This window comes from Danio rerio, chromosome 21, assembly GCF_049306965.1.
Source record: "Danio rerio strain Tuebingen ecotype United States chromosome 21, GRCz12tu, whole genome shotgun sequence".
Taxonomy (NCBI): domain Eukaryota; kingdom Metazoa; phylum Chordata; class Actinopteri; order Cypriniformes; family Danionidae; genus Danio; species Danio rerio.
Genome location: NC_133196.1, coordinates 29,350,043 through 29,363,916, shown reverse-complemented (window position 1 = coordinate 29,363,916; position 13,874 = coordinate 29,350,043). Strand labels below are relative to the sequence as shown.

The following is a 13,874-nucleotide window of genomic DNA, read 5'->3' as shown; positions in this document are numbered from 1 at the left end:
TAGAAAAGGAGGAGTTGAATAGAAAGGGGAGATGGAGGGATGCTGAAACAAAAGTAAACTGAAACGCAAAGACCGCTGTCTGACCCACCTGACTGATCAAGCTCCTCCCGAACTCATGTTAAAAACTTAATTTAACCATGTTTTCAGGGTTTCACAAAAATGTAGCCTGAAACATGTATTTCCATTGAGCCCATGTTGCACAATTGTACTGGTCTCTTTGTACAACCATGATCTATAATCAAAAATTCAATAAAAAATGTACTTATATCAAAGCACTTCATTTTTATTTTTACTATAAAACCTCATTTGAGTTTGGCAGGTATTCTGATCTTTAAGCAAATGCAGCTTGAAACAGCAGTGTCAAACTTTCAGGAACAGACTTTGAGTGAAATACTCTTAACCTAATTTACCCAATCTGTTCCTGTACAGCTGGGAAGAAGAGTGAAAGCAAAAACAGCGGAAGGCATTTCCCCTTCTAAAATCATTTTTATCATTTGGTCTGACAGACTTTCATCCATCTGTTTTCCATGATGTGAACGATGACGAACAGCTCGGTACCTGTCCAGGATGTTCAGTTTTGCTGTCTAGCAAGTCTGACAGCACTAAAAGTATTCAGAGGGCAGAGGACAGATGAAGGTGAGACTGCAAATTATTTTTTGTCTCAACAAAAAGGATTTCAAATGCTTGTTGAAATTAAATTGTTGCTATATAAGGGGTAGTACGGTGGCTTAGTGGTTAGCACTGTCACCTTACAGCAGGAAGGTTGCTGGTTCAAGTCCCAGCTGGGTCAGTTGACATTTTCTTTTTGGAGTTTGCATGTTCTCCCCATGTTAGTGTGGGTTTCCTCCAGGTGCTCCGGTTTCCCCCACAAGTCAAAAGACATGTGATATAGGTGAATTAAACTAAATTGGCCATTGTGTGTGTGTGTGAATGTGAGAGTGTTTGGGTGTCTCCCAGAATTACTCCCAGGGTTACGGCCAGAAGGGCATTCGCTGCATAAAACATATGCTGGAATAGTTAGCGGTTCATTCTGCTCCGGAGACTTCTTCTTCTTCTGTTATATCTGCTGTGGAGACTTCTGATAAATAGGAGACTAAGCCAAAGTAAAACGAATGAATAAATGTTGCTATATAGTACATAGCAAGAAGAAGATAATTAGGGTAAGGGGCTTTGGGGCCTGGAGTACACATTAACCAGGGGATCCAGAATCCTTAGCAAAGCCCCTAGCCCTGTTTATCAGGAGAAGTACAGTACATTGTTGTCTTAAAGTCAGTTTTGTGCTTGGTGTGACTTTCATTTTTGTAGTATATTTTGTCTTCCTAATCCCTACATTGTTTCCTGACACGTGTTCATTTGTTTGCATGCTTTTGTTGTGATTGGTCTTAGTCATGGCTTTCATTTTTCATAGATTTTTCGTTGGGTTTTTATTTTTCATGTCACGTGATTCCCTTTGTTTGAGATATATAGCCTTCATGCAGCCTTTGTTGCCTGTTTGTATAAGCCCACTGTTTGTGAGTTTGTTCTTTGTTAGCTAAGCCATGCTTTATATATGTTTAGTTGTTTGATCCTCCTGTATCTCTGGATCAGTAATGGCATTGAACATTTTGATGAATATCAAAGGTCTCCGATTCAAATAAAGCACAAAATTCTCTTTAAATCTGCTGGAGAATGTGATCATATACAAACTGCATGTCAGATTGAGTGTGGCTGACTGTCATAAAGCAAGGCATTCAGAAACTGAAGCTCAGTTTTGAATTCATATTCTCACTTCTCAGATTGATAACAACTTTTGCAATTAAACCAAGTCTTTTCATTAAATCAGAAAGTGGCTAAATACAACGTTTCCTCTAGTAGCTTTAGTATCTTAGAAGCTGCAGTTTTTTTCTTGACATCTACTATAGATTAGAGGGAAGTAAAAGAGGAGTGTGAAAGGAAAGATAGAGGAAGGTTAAGAGGAGCTCAATGCTGCTTGCCTGCTTCTGCAGCCCAGCCTGCGGGCTCACAGCTGGGAGCACTTCTGCTCTGCCCTGGGCCTTTCTTGGAGGAGTCAGCATGGTTTCTCAAACACACACACATATTCACTGCACTGAAAAGACAGGAAGAGTTTAGCAGAAAAGCGGTCTGAGCTTTAATACGCAGTGCCAGTAGCGCTATTCAGCAAGAGCTAATTAGACCTTAAAGTTTGAACAGAATTTACAAAAGCCTTGAGTTTCCCTGTGGTCACCACTTTTAAGATCTCAGTTCGCAGCTGACCGTTCAAAAGGTTAACGAGGAGCTTCACTTTAAACCATGGGGAAATCCATATCGTTTACTTGCTGGACTAAAAAAAGGTTGGAAACAGAACATGTTTTATCAGCTTTTCCATATTTTTGTCTTCTGTTCTTAAATGAATATTACTGTTAACCTTAAGTGTGTAACACAATGTTAATCACAATGTTAACAGCATTTTTTCAGAATTCCCCTACTATTATCAAAAAGCATAATAATTCTCTGTGAAAAATATGATAAAATAAACACTGCAGATGTGATTGCAATATTTTAAAGGGCACATATTTTACCCCCTTTTCAAGATTCTTTTGTGTCTCCAGAATGTGACTGTAAAGTTTCAGCTCAAAACACCCATTAGATTATTTATTATACCTTTCAGAAAATGTAATTGTCTGCTCTAAACACAATGTAGCTGTTTTTTTGTTGCCTTTGTCTTTAATGCTAGTTCTCCCCATCTACCGTTCCCACCGTTCCCATATCAACACAAAGTTTATGCACACACACACACACACAAACAATGGACACACGCACAGCACGTGCATTTAACTTTGCACTGTTTTTGCACTGCAAATGTGACATGATACATCCATTATGTTAATGTACAAAATAAACCTGATTTAACATCCCCAAACTGGGACTGAAGCGTCTTCTTTTTAATTGTAGACATGCAGCTGTGGTGATAAAGACAGTACAATTGCTAAAATTCATTACAAACATGTTTAAAAATGTTTTAAACTTGTAAAACCCATTCTTGATCACATCTGTTTATGATTGATGATCACAGCGAGCTGAACAGATCTTTTAATCCTAGTTGCTTTGCACACGTCCTGTCTTGTTGATGTAATTATATGCCTTAATATTGAGACATGTTAATACACGGCTGTCAATCAATTCGAGTGGAGAAACTGCACTCCTACATGACATTGTGGTGAGCCTCAAAATGGGCAGAATTTGGATCCTATTTTAACGTCAGGAAATTAAAAAAAAGAGACTTATTGTCTTTATATCACCCCAATATGACTGTGGACACACTATACCTACACATAGTTTTGTCCAAACAGCTTACAAAAGATGATTTTCATCATAGACGCCCTTTAAATAAAGAAAAACAAGTTATTCAGATATAATGTCATGTATAAGTTTTTCTTCTTTTTTACCTTGTAATAATACACTGTCACCATAAAACACAAGTACACTGTAAACCCTAATGCTCTCTTTACTTAAACACTTAGCTAAATATTACTTAAACTATTACATTTTGGCACAATTACTATTTAATAGAATTAGATTTCATATGTTTTGACCTCTACATCATGATTAATACAACTTGTAACAAACTCAAAAGTGTTTTTCACAATTTTTGATACACTTTTTTGATTGGCTGTGCAAGGAGTTCAGCCTGGCAACAAGAAACGGTCTGATTGTTGTTATTAAAAAGAAGGTCTCTAGAAAGAACACATAGAATCTACTCAGTAGCTTTTTCCAAATGAAATACTAATAGATTGTGTTCGCATCAAAAATACAAATAAGAAAGACCATTACACTAACACACAACAGTGAAACAATGCAAAAACAATCTTTTAAAACACTAGCTCACTTTAAAGCAAAAAAAAAAAAAAATCTCCTGAAAATTCTGAGATTTTTCTTACAGTAAAAAATAAAAGTATACATATTTCAATAACCGACATTACATCAAATACCACATTTAATCTATTTTATACCATCATACGCTAAGGAAAAAAAGAAAACACATCACAAATTCAAGATTCTTTGGATTCATCTTCAATGCCTCCTTTATCTTACCCCAGACATGGTCGATGTTAATATCTGGTGACTGGGCTGGCCAGTCCTGGAGCACCTTGGCCTTCTTTGCTTTCAGCAACTTTGATGTGGAGCCTGAAGTATGAGAAGGAGCTCTATCCTGCTGAAGAATTTGCCCTTTCTTATGTTTTGTAATGTAATGGGCAGCACAAATCTTGATACCTTAGGCTGTTGATGTTGCCATCCACTCTGCAAATCTCTTGCATGCCCCCATAGTAAATGTAACCCCATACCATGAATTTCCTTCATCAAACTTGACTGATTTCTGTGAGAATCTTGGGTTCATGCAGTTTCCAATAGGTCTTCTGCAGTATTTGTGATGAATAGGATGCAGATCAACAGATGATTCATCTGAAAAATCTACCTTCTGCCACTTTTACAAATGATCAACTAGAAGTCAAGTTATTATTTGTCGCTCTTAAAACTGGGATCAATGACAAGACTTTTGACAGGTAGTGTATAGTTGTGACATAATTATAATAATTTCTTTATCAGAAAATTTTCCCAATTTGCTCCCATTGTAACTATCTCAAAGAAAAACAATGGATAAGTTCATTTTGGATGTTGTAATCACTATTATTTCACAAATGTGGCGGATAAGCTTAAGTTGCTGAACTCTGAATATTCCTGTGAAGGAGAGCACATGTGATGCTGTACAGTAATGGCTCTGTGGAAGTGTAATTAACTTCAAAGCTTGCTTGCTAATGCTGGATAATTAGAAGCTCTCTGGAATGCAGAACTATCAGGAATGAAACTGCTGAGGATGAAGAGATTAGAAAGAAGATCGCGATTGGACAAGGAGAAGCACATGACAGATGATCTATAGATTTAATGACCTGATTTATTCAACACATGCTCCAATTAAACTGATTAGGCCACAGAAGGCTTGTTTAATCGCTTAATTTTGCTACAATATTAAGGAATTTGCCAGATGAAAGTGTGTGGTCCTTCTCTGCCATGAGGTAATGTGGAAGAGATAGCTTCACTTGCAAATACAGAGTTATTGTAGGTTTTATCCTAAAATAGAATAGATATTCTGTGAGCTAATTTTTAGCATAGTCAACACTTACTTTTATCAGCTTCCAGAGCTGTATTTTGGATTTATGTCAGCATTGTACTTGAATTGTTTTTTCTTTTTGTTGTTTTAGAATAATGATGAACTGTCAAAATCCAGAGCCCTCAGTTAGAGCTGGGTGACCAATCTGTGGCAACTTTTATGCAAATTTTGTCAATAAAGCTGGCTCTTCTGGTAAACCTTCAGCACATGCTTTCAGATGGAAGAAAATAGAGTCATAGTTCACTGATAAGCTATGCAAAAAATAAAATAAATAAATAACAATAATCAAAATCAATTGAATTGGACGATAATTTTATCGAGATAATCATTCTGTGATAGTGGTTTGTGTAGCTTATAAATTAACTACAGGTCTATGTATGTACAGTAGGGAAATTAAGTATTGAACTTGTCACCATTTTTCTCAGAAAACATATTTCTAAGGGTGCTTTCACAACTACACTTTTGTTTCGGAACGTATCTCGTTTGCCCAGTTAGTGCAGTTCGATTGGCATATGTGAACAGGGCGATCTGTTCCGCGTCAAAGTAATCGCTCCGAGATCGCTTGAATGAGGTGGTCTCGGCTCGATTGAAACGAACCCTGGAGCGGTTCGATTGCAGTGAGAAAGCGATCCGATCCGAGCGCGGTTATATCACATGTGTTTTATGCATACGTAATAGGCTTACGGCTATATGAAGAGAGAATAATGAGTAGGGCTGGAAGTTTCGCGAGTCTCCGGATGTCAGCAAACGAGTGATGATCTCCCGGTAATCTTGCCTCTCCCTCCCTCAAATAGGCATCGTCGCGCACCCTTCTCACCCCTCCCCACCGCGTCTCTCCTCAGACATGTCGCGCGCGCGCACCCTGTCAATCACCACCAAACCACCACCTCTCCTGACAGCTGAGCTGGACGCTGCAAAATAAACCCTGACACTGACCAATGTGAAGAGAGTTTACTCGCACGTGACGCGTTTTAGCTCTTTTGGTCCGTTTCGAAACTTTGCAGTGTGAAACCGAACCGCTCCAAGAGCAAAGAGCAACAATGTAACAATTGTAATCTCTGTTTCGGAACAACTGAATCAATTCACAGGTGTGAAAGCACCCTAAATGTGCTGTTGACTTGAAATTTTCACTGGATGTTGATAACAACCAAAGAAACCCATATATGCAAAGAAAAAAAAAACTAATTCGTTTACAAATGAATGTGTAATAAAATATAAATGACGCAGGAAAAAAGTATTGAACACACGAAGAAAGGGAGGTGTAGAAAGGCAGTGAAAGGCCAGACAGCAGCTGAAATCTCTCAGTAGTTATTCAGCAACCCTCTGCTCTTCATTATAGTAAATTAATATTAGCTTTAGTCCAACATCTACATTACCAGGGTGATGAAGATGAAAGCAGAGTGACAATGATCCGAAACACAGCCAAAGAAACTTTCAAATTCTTTAGAGAAAGAAAATCAAGCTTGCAAAAAGCAAGTTTGTCGCAGGATTGGTCTATGGTGATTGATAGACCAATGAGAGGCGAGCGGCCTGACTATTTAGGGACTTTTGTATTTTGAAGGATTGTCGATATCCCGTTAAGAATGCCCTCTTTCTGGCATTGCCTCCCCATGGTGTGCTCCATTTTTGGTTACCTGTTTGTCCTCAGGTAAGAGTGGTGCTGGTGGCATTAATTGTACAGCAAGTTGAGACAGAGTTGACCTCGCAGTAAGGAAGATGAGTGTGTATGAGTGATATTTGGCACATTTGATCCGTGATCCTTGAGGAAGTGACCATATAGTGTTGTATAGGCTCTAGTCCGGAACCCTTGAGGCCTGGATGTGAAGCAGGAAGGACCAGCCGCTCTTTTGGTGATGTTTCACAGGGGGCCATGTGAAGTAATATGGTTTCCATACTAATGTGTAGTGGTTGATTTGGTGTGCAAATCTGTGTGCATCTGTGCTTCTAAAACAATGAATGTTTTTGGATTGCTCCTCCTGTCTTGCTCCGTCTTATTCTTTGCCTTCAATGTGGTAAAACTTACCCTGGAGTCATAACTGGGAGTATTTCTCTGGTCCCCCACTAGGGTGGCATAGTCGGATGAACTAATTTCTGATGCTTGACACAGTGGACTTTAAGGGAGTGCCACTTGTAGAATGGCCCAGCCAATCACCTCACTTGAATCAAATAGACCATTCAAAATAAAGATGAGATTTGATAGACAAAACCCACAGAACTATCAAGACTTTTATGTATTTCATACATTTCAGTAGTTTTTCAGTAGTACTTTCTCCTTGTGTCATTTTATTGTTATTACACAACTACTTTTTCAGATTTTTTGTTTTTGTTTTGTTTTATTTTATTTTTATGTTTGTATTGTTTAGGTTTTTACCAAAATCTGGTTCAATTTCATGTCAACAGCCCTTTAGAAATGTTATTCCCAGGAAATTAAACATGACGTGTTCAATACTTATTTCCCCCACTGTTTGTAATAAATGCTGCATGTGATATAAACATGGTACAACATGGTTTTACTCCAAATTCACCTCATAAGTTTATTCGAGTTTATTATTCAGTCAGTTCTGTCCATGCAATGCTCTAGGAATTTCCTGGGTTGCTTCTTTGGCATTTCCATGCAAGCACCCTCTGGCCTTCAGCGGAGATTTACTACAGATCAGTTTTCACTTTCCTGACAAGATGTGCATGAATCGGTTGTTTATCCAAATTTATCCAAACCAATTGGATGGGGCTTTATCATCGTTATACTTGTCACAGTCAGGCCAGACCCAATCTCAGTCACCACAATCACCGCAATAACAGTCACCTGAGTTTTAATCAGTTCCGCACCTGCACGTTATTCTCGGTCATCACTCCAGCACCATAAAAACCCTCACCAGTCTTAACTCAGTTTCTGGCTTCATTCCAACAACGTACTCTTAATGCGGTCAGTGTCTAAACTATGTTATATAGTTTAAAAATATATTCTTGTTCCCTGTGATCTTCAGTGTCTGTGTCTCTCCTTCCTTGTGTGGTTTCTTCTGGTCCCTCCTTTGGTTGTCGTACAATGCCTCTGCACCACAGCAGTGGTGAGTCTTGAGTTTTGTTTACCCATCCATCCTATTTAATAAACTGTTGTTATACTTATATTTTTGGTTCCCTTCCTGAGACAATAGGTGCGTCCCAAATCACATACTTATTCACTATTCTATGCCATCTTCTAGTTTAAGTAGTGCATTCACACTGAAAAAGTACACTTTAAATACCTGACTGATGCACTAATTTAACTGTTATTATGAACTGTGGAATGATGGACACTTCACTCACTCAACGATCGCATGTAACAGAAGAGGCGGAGCTTTCGGGCACTGATGTTGGATTATTTATTTTGGATTGTGAAAGCAAAATTCTCCTACGAGAGTGATTATAACACATCCCGATGATGAATACAGTTATACCCTAGGCAGGCATTATTTTTTATTTTGGTCATTTATTTTACTATTATCTCAAATGTCAACAGGGAAACGATTGGAAATTTTGCTTTGTAAAGCTTAAATTCTATAAATTATTTTAAAAAAAGTTAATATACAGTTGAAGTCAGAACTATTAGCCCCCTTTTGAATTATTATTTTTTAATGTTTCCTAAATGATGTTTAACAGAGCAAGGACATTTTCACTGTCTGATAACATTTTTTTTTTTCTGGAGAAAGTCTTATTTGTTTTATTTCGGCTAAAATAAAAGCAGTTTTAAATTTTTTATATGAGCCCCCTTAAGCTATATATTTTTTTCAACTGGCTGCAGAACAAACCATCGTTATACAATAACTTGCCTAATTACCCTAACCTGCCTAGTTAACCTAATTAACCTAGTTAAGCCTTTAAATGTCATTTTAAGCTGAATTCTAGTGTCTTAAAGAATATCTAGTAAAATATTATTTATACATGACAAAGATAAAAGAAATCAGTTATTAGAGATGAGAAATGTGTTGAGAAAATCTTCTCTCCATTATGCAGAAAATGGGGAAAAATAAAAGGGGGACTGATAGATCTGAGTTTAATTGTAAATGGCATTTCTTTCGACATACTGCATGCTATATCACATAACAAAACAATAAAATGTATAATTTGTTATTGTTATTTTAATAACATCTAACCATCAAAAATGTAAAGACCATGAGACCATGTCTTGTTTTACACTTGTATAACGAACAAATTAACTCTATTTTGATGGTCCCCGTAGTGGACTCTCTGTTAAATGTAAGTTACTCGGTAACATAAGGTAAACAGCAATTAGAGTATTAGTAAACTGTTGGGTTAAAGAAGAAAAAGTCAAAAGATTTGTATTTTTTTTCTGAGAGAACGTTACAATAAATAGTTATTTAGTTTATATGCTTATGTCCTCTTTAAACATTCTTTGGACTAATTTAACAACTCATTAGAATCAGCAGTCATTAGAATAATAGTAAACTGATACTTAACTGTTCGGTCGAATAAGTTAACTTTTTTATTTACATCGTTATTGATTTATCTAACACTGTTATACTTAAAAAAATGTTTTTATTTTATTTTATAAAAGTTTAAGACAAATGCAAAGATTTCTTGAAAAGCAGATTGAGTCATGATTTCTAAAAAGTGTTTCAAGAGTTAAGAAAGCACAAGCTTTAAATAAGTGAAAGAACTCAAGCTTTTATTGTGGTGCTCTTGTTTCTACTGTGTTTGCATTCTGCGCTGTTGAGCAAGCAAATTGAATTAGATTAAACACAAACCATTAGGACACACTGTTGTTCTAAAGTTCTAAAATAGCACTCAAATGCATTATTTTTGTTACTTTTATGCTCTCTTTAATGGAATAAAGGCCTGTTTCAGCACAGCGCAGCGCTATTGTTAAAAGATAAAAACGCTGAGATCAAAAAGACTTTTTCTTATTAATATGCTTTTATGATATGATACAGTAGCAAAGAATCTGAATCAGCCATGCGTACATGACCTGCATTCATTCTATGTACTGTATACTCTAATGCATAATGCATCTGTACACTTGCATTATGTTTTATAACCACTGCCACTGAAGTTTTTGTGACACCACCGATGCGTGAAGTAAGCTCTTGAAAACACACTTCACCCGTAGTGTGTGTTCAGCCTCCCCAACAGACCGGATTTGCACTGCATTTTTTATTCTTATGGAAGTTTCTAGTATGTCTCTCTCTCCTTTTGTTGCGTTTTGTTGCTTCATAAATAAAATAACATTAAAAAAACATGACCTCAACGTGGGCTTCATCCACTGGTTTCAGCCGAGAAACACATTACTAATTGTCAGATTACAAATTATTTATCGCATTATTGAATGCATTATGCATTAGATATGCAAGCATAGCAGAGGTTTTGTGGAGGAACGGAGGGGGGGAAATGGAGCTTTGAGTGTAGGTGTGCCTGAAAGCATCTCTCGCACGGACAGGCCTGACAGCTTCACTGGAGGAGGCTGGAGAACTGAGCATCAAAAAACTCTCAGTAGTGCAGTTTCCAGCTTTCTAATTGGCCTTACTGACGGATCTTAAAGTCTGGGTTATCCCATGAGCAAAGCCGCATGCTCGTCAGAGGCTTCCAATCAAATAGTAAACACAAAAATAGGCATGACCTTTCACCTTTATAAATGTGCTTTCTGAAATATACATGACTCTGTGGAGAGATATCCAATTACATGTCATAAATCATATGAAGTCACATGAACTTTTGATCCTGAGGTTGTTGAAGCTGGTAAAAGCCTGTAACATTCTGTGTTTTCTTAAAGTGCTAGGCTTTTGGTTAATGGGTCTAGAAATATTATATTGATCTTTATAAAAGCATACTGGACACAGCCATTCATCTGTTTATCCATAATCCATTTATTGTCATCCATCCATCCATCCATCCATCCATCCATCCATTTATTGTTCTTTTTGGCTGTCTAATAGGGCGACACAGTGGCTCAGTAGTTAGTACTGTCGTCTCACAGAAGAAAGGTCGCTGGTCCAAGCTGGGTCAGTTGTCGATTCTGTGTGGAGTTTTCATTTTCTCCCTGTGTTGGCGTGTTTCCTCCACGTGCTCTGCTTTCCCCCACAGTCCAAAGATATGTGTGAATTGGGTAAGCTAAATTGGCTGTAGTGTATGAGTGTGCATGGGTGTTTTTCAGTACTGGGTTGGGCTGGAAAGGCATCTGCTGTGTAAAGCATATACTTGGTAAGTTAATGGTTCATTCCGCTGTGGCGACCCATGATGAATAAAGGGACTAAGTCAAAGCAAAATCAATGATTGAATGTCTGTTTAATGATCTATTTATTTCACATTAATTAATTTATTGTAGGTGACACGGTGGCTCAGTGGTCGCCTCACAGCAAGAAGGTCGCGGCTGGGTCAGTTGGCCTTTCTGTGTGGAGTTTGTATGTTCTCCACATGTTGGCGTGGGTTTCCTCCAGGTGCTTCGCTTTCCCCCACGGTCCAAAGACATGTGCTATAGTTGAATTGAATAAACTAAATTGGCTGTAGTGTTCGAGTGTGAAAGAATGTGTATGGATGTTTCCCAGTAGTTTGTTGCAGCTGGAAGGGCATCCGCTGTGTAAAACGTGCTGGATAAGTTGATGGTTCATTTTGCTGTGGCAACCCCTGATGAATGAAGGACCGAAAGAAGCAGAAGAAAAAAGAATGATTGAATGAATAATTTATTGTGGAATTAATTCATACGTTCATTCTTTCTTTCATTAAATCATTCATTCACCCGTACATCTGTATATTGCTCTTTTTTCCATCCATCCAATTAGCCTTCCATCCATTCATCCTTCCATCCATCAATTTATTCTTCTGTTTATTTTGTCTGTTTATTGATCCAACGTTCTTCTTCCATTCATCCATCCATCCATCCATCCATTCTTCTGTTTATTCTTCTGTTTATTGATCCAACGATCTTCTTCCATCCATCCATCCATCCATCCATCCATCCATCCATCCATCCATCCATCCATTCTTCTGTTTATTCTTCTGTTTAATGATCCAATGGTCTATCTATCTATTTATCCATCCATCCTTCTGTTTATTGTTCTGTCTGTTTAGTGATCCACTGATCCAATGATCCATCCATCCATCCATCCATACATCCGTTTATTGTTCTGTCTGTTTAATGATTCAATAGTCCATCCAACCATTCATCCTTCTGTTCATTGTTCTGTTTGTTTAATTGTCTGTCCATCCATCCATCCATCCATCCATCCATCCATCCATCCATCCATCCATCCATCCATCCATCCATCCATCCCTCCATTTTTTGTTCTGTCTGTTTAATCACATATCCATCCATTAATTTATTCAAAAACTAATAAATAACACTATTAATAATACAACTGTATTATTATATTACATCAAAACTTATTTTATATATATTTTTATTTTTACAATTTCTTTATTAATCTTCTTTTTTCCTTATTAATTTTATCTGCTCAGCACTGGTTCCTGCCAGCAAACTGCACCTGGGCAACATGTCATGCCAATATGTTCTTCATTTAAACTTGCATTAATAAGCAGTGTCTGAGTTAGTGAGAACACACAGCAATTAGTGAAAGTCCAAAGCAGAAGCAGTTTTGGCTAATCATTTTTTAATATGATCCATCATTCATTGAATTAACCAAGCTGATATCTGAGGAAAATGCTGACTCTCCCATGCCATATTAATTGGGCTCCAGTGAAATGGGATGAGCGTTTGGGCTTTTTTTCGGCTCCACCCGGCAGTTTTGTAGCATCGCTTTGTAATATTTGTTTCAGGCTGCCGTGTTCTTCAGGGACACAGTGGGGGTGAAAGTCATCACAGCTTTTCTTTTTTCTTCTGCTGCTGATATGTTTCTGTCCCTACCGTGTAAACAAATGTCGATCCAGCCTCCAAATTAACCAAAATAACATCGGTTTGCGGAGGCTGTCTCTTAAAGCCAAGCCAAACCGCTGCTGTCCTCTCATTCCTCTACACACAGCAGTTCTTCGACACATTTGTCTTTTGGCCCCTGATGTGTTGTGCTTATGTTCCTGCTTTTCACAATATGTTTGTGGACCCATAAAGCTGAGAGTCATTACAAGCCCCCCCACCACCGAACCCACAAAAGAGCTGCTCAGTTGCTATGACAACCGAAATAAAAGCAATTAAGGATGATTTAAGTAGGAAAAGCAAATCCAAGTTTGCACATAGCTCTCTCAGTTCTACTAAATGTCGAAGTGATCCTTTATCCACCCATATCTCTTTGTGCGTTATTCCACTTAACAAGACTAAAGTGCTGACAAATGAACAAGCGTACTGGTTTAGGGTGCCTTGAGCAAGTATAAAAGCAGAGCATAATGACTTAATGAAGAATTAAATGATACATATGAAAATAATGCTGACTGTCTGAGGTTTTATTTTTGCTAAAGCCCACTTGATTATTTTGACCCCATTTTTTGCTTTGTTATTGAAATATTGCCAACTAAGTAAGAATATATGAAAAATGTTTAACAAATGTTTAACAAACAATATTTCATTGACATCAGTTCCGTAGGCATTTTTTAAATTAATTTTTCTCATTAGGATTTCTTTTATTTAAAGCATTTTAAGCCATTAACAAAACAAACCAGTTGCAAAGTAAATTCTAATTTGGCAAAAGTTGATTTTACATATAGAAGAGAAGGGCATAAGATTGTGTATTTATGCATTCAAAAAAGGAAAGATTGACAGGAAAATGACAGAAAAATATACAGAAATAAA

The 13,874-nt window shown here is 37.4% G+C and overlaps 1 long non-coding RNA gene across 2 annotated transcripts in view; it reads left to right on the top strand.

Moving 5' to 3' along the window:
• The window catches only part of LOC141380004 (uncharacterized), a 139,906-nt gene that overhangs the window by 115,745 nt on the left and 10,287 nt on the right, over positions 1-13,874 (top strand). The window contains exon 3 of one of the 2 annotated variants that reach the window (XR_012397206.1): positions 507-636. The exons of the other annotated variant lie outside the window; for it this stretch is intronic. This is a non-coding gene — a long non-coding RNA (uncharacterized lncRNA). The remainder of the gene's footprint in view (positions 1-506; positions 637-13,874) is intronic. 2 annotated transcript variants of the gene reach the window in all.